Here is a 6,393-nt window from a genome sequence, read left to right on the forward strand (position 1 = left end):
ACAATGAATGTGCGAGTGGTTCTGTGACACTCATGCACTTGCTAATGAAAGCAGTTTTAAAACATGTTACTCTTCTGTTTATTCCTCTGTTTCTTTTGTTAATGCTTCCTGGTAAGGATCCCAGCAAGACGAGTGAAAGAGTCGGTAGAAGCAGGTTTCTGTAACGTACTTACATTAAGGCAGAAATTCCTTCAAAATCTTCGAATGAATGCCTTTTTTTGCCTATAACTAGATTAATGAGATTATTACATTTAACTTCTGATGCCTTCTGGAAGACATTTAAAGATTGTGACTATTTACAGTGATTAATCGTGAGTGGTCCAATCGACAGAATTGGGTAAGCATGAAAAAACCGTTATTTATTCTGCAACGATACCCAGTAATTAAATATATGGATGGTGGTGATTTTTAACAAAATGTTTGCGTCAGCCACTATTCTTCGGGAATGAAACGTGGAAACGTTGCATATGACATATGATGCTTATAGTTAATTGTTTCCGTTTGGGAGGAAATATAGACTGGTATACGGTCACTCAAGCTCATTCGGCCAACTTAGTGAGTAGTAAAAAAAGGGAATACTTTCTCTGACACGTAGAGTTCTAATGTGTCACTGAGCGGTAAAACAATTGTTAAGTATCCCTTTATTGTACGAACGACAGCAACGTGAATGCCGATATTAAACTTCGTTGCTTATCCTAATAATTTCCTCTGCTGAAAATAAAACTTTTTTTCTATGATGTTGCCTCGCTCTTCGTACGTCGGTTTTACGGTATTTTAGACCGGCGCGGAAGCAAGAAAAGAGAGAGAAAATCCAGCGATAAATCACAGAGAATAATCGTTATCGTTAGAGGTTAACAACGATAACAGAAAGTGCGCGATACATCTCTTCAGCTTATATTACGATAGAAAATTTAGGTAACAGCCTATGTAGGGAACTTTATAGAAATGATAATCTTTTTTAAAAGGAAACTTGGTTTGATAATCATCTATGTGCTATCTTGTAATTCTCAAAGAAATTAATTATAATTTTATATCTGAACCATACGTATAACTTGTAATAATGCGTGTGTAGGGACTCCCATCGTCTACGATTACCCAGAATTATATTTTTAACGTTTTGGGATCCTTTCGTCAGAAACGTGATTTGTCCTCCTTTTGATGCTGACTTACAAACTAAACGCTATGCACACTGTTTTTTCTGAAATAAGTCAATACTGTTACTCTATTGATTGAGATAAGTTATTTCACACTCAAATCCACATGCGCTGTGGTATATTTCCCTGCTGATAACATACGTATTTCTGTTCTGAAGAAGAATGTTGTACGTTGGTGCAAAATAATCGCTGTTTGATTATAATAAGTGTCCCTGCGAAATGACTTATGCTGATGTACCATTATAAATGATGTCACGGGGAACAAGACTGCCACATGCCTTGAACCAAAATTGTGAATTAGGTGAAAGGCATCGTGATCGATTAAATTTTCGAATCAGATTACTTTATAATTAATTTTATAATTAATTTAATCACAGCCACATAAAGTCATGAAAAACTATTTTCTAGTCATTTTCTAAGTTAGGGTATGAAGCTGTGGTTCAGCTGTGCACAATCAAATACGATTTGTTAACTTGTAACACACGAATTTGTAACGACCGCCATAGTTTGTTAATACCGCAATGTATTGGACTGTGTGCGTGAGCGTTCTTTTGTGTGTGTGTGTGTGTGTGTGTGTGTGTGTGTGAAGAGTAGAGCAGCTACGTTAGTATTAAGGTATCTTCGTAAATATTTTCAACGGTGCGTGTACGAACCATCCATTATTCAAGGTGTACGGAATATATAGAAGCAGCGACGAAGCACCGTGTCGCAACTTTCCCTAGCTTGAATTGTATTCGAGTTACGTTATGGAGGACCTTAGCAAGCACTGTCAGACGAAAAAGAAAAGATAGGGAAATACCGAATTTCGTCCTTAACATTTCTGATTGCCCGGACGTAAAACAGGCGCTAGACATTTCATTGGCTGTATATTGAGACGGGATGAATTCTTGTTTCTCTTTTCTCCAGGTGAACGCGTCAAATAACGTTCCGATGGAAAAATCAAGTGAATTGGCACATATATGAATCTACTGGTCGACGTTAGAGGTCTCCATAAACTAAATTTTATGCATAGCAGCTTTCGGACTGTAATCGATCGAACTGCTGTTTGAAACTTTTGCAGTCATTTCACATTTCGGAAATACGGCAGTAAATTAAAAAAGTTGTCCTGGTCCGCTAAAAGGTTTCCCTAATATGAATGAAAGTTAATCTGTCGACGAAATAATTTCGCTTCTGCTTTATTTGTTTTTCGGGACCGAGAAGTTGTGCTCCGAAACAAATGAGTGTATACGATATCACGAAAACACAGTACAGCGAATCACATATGAGCAAGTTATTCATTAGCACCCTTTCCTCTGGCTGCCTTTTATTACAATGGAGAACTTCGTAAATTGTGGAATTTGTCAGTCTTGGTGTTTCCTGGTGAAGTTCGCTGTCCACTGATCAGTATCCGTTGGCTCAAATTTGTTAACTGAAGTGCCGACTCCAGAAGTAACGGCTCTATTAAAAAGTCCAGTGATACTTCTTGAAACGAAACTACAAGCTGCTCTGCTTATTTTACAGAATACTTAAGAAACATTTTGAGATGTCCTACACACAGGAAGAGACTGATATTGACGAGAAATAAATCAAATGACTTAAATGTAGTGTGTAACAGTGATTTGGAATGTGGAGAGTGTCTTAGGTTTGTGAATGTGTACTTGTTTAACTGGTAGTCTTAGCTGGTATATGTTCTGTAGGTAGTGTGATGTGGATTGTATGCACTGTCGTAAATTGCGGATGAATAAAACCATTTTTTATCAAGAGATTCTGCATTACTAATTTAATATTACCCACAGTTCCCCATTACTACAATAATAGTTATGGCAGAAATAGGCTCTCTCTAATACGAAATATATGTAATTCTGTGAATTATTTTAAGAGCCTTATGATGTATACAGTCCTGGTATGATTAAAAGGAAGCACATACTACGTAGTTTCGTATGTGATGACGTCTTCAAATCATTTCGTAGAGCGAAGCATGAATAATGTAAGTTTTCCAGCGCTTCTACTAACAATTCACCTAAAAGTTGTTCTGTAAATGGATTTGGGGATGAGCAATTATTTATCGTCTACAGTAGCTTACATGCTCTACGTGTATTTTGCCTACATTATCGCAATAGGTAATTTGAATGCTTTCAATTCCGAATTGCACTGACGAGGCAATTTTTCGCACCAATCGATGAGGAATTCTTTTGACGGCAGCTCGCACGACCACACCTTTTTCATGGATAAGTACAGACTGTACAACTTCACAAGGCTTTTAGTCCAAAACTGAACTAGTCAGCACGAATTTCAGCAGCCACGTTACGATTGTGTGTAACGAGTGAACCTGACCGCAGGTCGGGATATGAAGGCAGCGCCGGAACGTCCGTCGTTTTGCTGACAAACTGCCACCTTGTCGGTAAAAACGCATGTACAGTGACTACAGTCTCTGTGCCGCTTCACTCCTGCATGTTAGATAAATGTCCATATATGCTGGACACTTTCACGGCTCTCTCCCAAATCTACCGCTGCAGAGCTGACAACATCAAAGTTGTCTCGTCTCTCTGCACCATCTTCGCTTTTGAGGCAGCCTTAGGTCGACAAATTATTGCTAGCCAAAGCAAACCATACAAAATAATCAAAGATTTAGGCAGGACAATCTGCAGATAAACACAATACCTCAGTGTGATTGGTGCAGTACTATAAAACACTATGGAACGATGAATAAGATACACAGGTAGTTCTGTCTAAATCAAATAGTAGTATATACTTAATAACGTGTAAGGAACTACAGGATGCTATAGCGTCTAGCAAGAACAGGAAGACTGCAGGGTGTGACAAAACCAATGTAGGATTGATAAAATATGGACCAATTATCGCAAAAATGAGATTACTCAATTTTATGAATATGAGCTGGTGAAGTGGTTATATACCTGAAGATAGCAATGTAGCCCATATACGTCCAATTTATGGTAAAGGATACAGACCTGAATGTCGGAGCTACTGAGGTCTTAACCTTCTAAAGTCATGTTATAAATTGTATGGTACAATTTTAATAAAAAGGGTATCACCAATCGCTGAAAATGCATTATCTTATGCACGATGTGATTTTCAAAAAGGCCGATCATGCTCGGACTGTATCATCGTCGTGACATAGCTGACAGAAAAACTTACCAAATTTTCTTGCCTTCGCTGACTACGAAAAGGCGTTTCGTAATGAAAATCGAAACACACTGTGAGAATTTTTAAGAAATAGAGCGATTTCATTTCATTTTGCAAGAGCTGTAAAGTATTATATGTGAATAAAAAACACATATAAAAATAGTAGGTATCAGACGATATAGCTGAAATAAGCCAAGGTGTTACATAAGAGTGTCCCCTCTCATCCACTTTTTTTAAATGTGTATATCGACGATGTAACCAAAACTTGGGTATCTGACGAGATGGTCATTGTTATTCAGAATGAAAATGACTTACAAGAAGCTCTCATTAGCTTAAGCAGTATAGCCAGAGGATAAAATCTGATCGTCTCCATTTCTGAATCAATGGTGTTTTTAAGACACCGCAAATTAATACATTTAAATATTTAGGGTTCTGTATTATATACGGGCAAACAATCAAATACAAAATAAGTTAGACGTACGTAACTAATTTTGTGGAACATTATGCAGAACATTGGCTAAGAAAGTCTACAGAGATACACTCCTGGAAATGGAAAAAAGAACACATTGACACCGGTGTGTCAGACCCGCCATACTTGCTCCGGACACTGCGAGAGGGCTGTACAAGCAATGATCACACGCACGCCACAGCGGACACACCAGGAACCGCGGTGTTGGCCGTCGAATGGCGCTAGCTGCGCAGCATTTGTGCACCGCCGCCGTCAGCGTCAGCCAGTTTGCCGTGGCATACGGAGCTCCATCGCAGTCTTTAACACTGGTAGCATGTCGCGACTGCGTGGACGTGAACCGTATGTGCAGTTGACGGACTTTGAGCGAGGGCGTATAGTAGGCATGCGTGAGGCCGGGTGGACGTACCGCCGAATTGCTCAACACGTGGGGCGTGAGGTCTCCACAGTACATCGATGTTGTCGCCAGTGGTCGGCGGAAGGTGCACGTGCCCGTCGACCTGGGACCGGACCGCAGCGACGCACGGATGCACGCCAAGAACGTAGGATCCTACGCAGTGCCGTAGGGGACCGCACCGCCACTTCCCAGCAAATTAGGGACACTGTTGCTCCTGGGGTATCGGCGAGGACCATTCGCAACCGTCTCCATGAAGCTGGGCGACGGTCCCGCACACCGTTAGGCCGTCTTCCGCTCACGCCCCAACATCGTGCAGCCCGCCTCCAGTGGTGTCGCGACAGGCGTGAATGGAGGGACGAATGGAGACGTGTCGTCTTCAGCGATGAGAGTCGCTTCTGCCTTGGTGCCAATGATGGTCGTATGCGTGTTTGGCGCCGTGCAGGTGAGCGCCACAATCAGGACTGCATACGACCGAGGCACACAGGGTCAACACCCGGCATCATGGTGTGGGGAGCGATCTCCTACACTGGCCGTACACCACTGGTGATCGTCGAGGGGACACTGAATAGTGCACGGTACATCCAAACCGTCATCGAACCCATCGTTCTACCATTCCTAGACCGGCAAGGGAACTTGCTGTTCCAACAGGACAATGCACGTCCGCATGTATCCCGTGCCACCCAACGTGCTCTAGAAGGTGTAAGTCAACTACCCTGGCCAGCAAGATCTCCGGATCTGTCCCCCATTGAGCATGTTTGGGACTGGATGAAGCGTCGTCTCACGCGGTCTGCACGTCCAGCACGAACGCTGGTCCAACTGAGGCGCCAGGAGGAAATGGCATGGCAAGCCGTTCCACAGGACTACATCCAGCATCTCTACGATCGTCTCCATGGGAGAATAGCAGCCTGCATTGCTGCGAAAGGTGGATATACACTGTACTAGTGCCGACATTGTGCATGCTCTGTTGCCTGTGTCTATGTGCCTGTGGTTCTGTCAGTGTGATCATGTGATGTATCTTACCCCAGGAATGTGTCAATAAAGTTTCCCCTTCCTGGGACAATGAATTCACGGTGTTCTTATTTCAATTTCCAGGAGTGTAGTTTCCTAAAGTTCTATAAGGTTACGCATGGGAAAACAGGACTTATAAGAAGAGAGATGGAAAGAGAATAGAAGCATGTGAAATGAATTTCGTTAGATACGTGACTGGCTATACCTATATGGATAGAAAGAAAAATGATGACATCTGAGCTGAA

This window comes from Schistocerca cancellata, chromosome 5 (assembly GCF_023864275.1).
Source record: "Schistocerca cancellata isolate TAMUIC-IGC-003103 chromosome 5, iqSchCanc2.1, whole genome shotgun sequence".
In the NCBI taxonomy this organism is placed as follows: domain Eukaryota; kingdom Metazoa; phylum Arthropoda; class Insecta; order Orthoptera; family Acrididae; genus Schistocerca; species Schistocerca cancellata.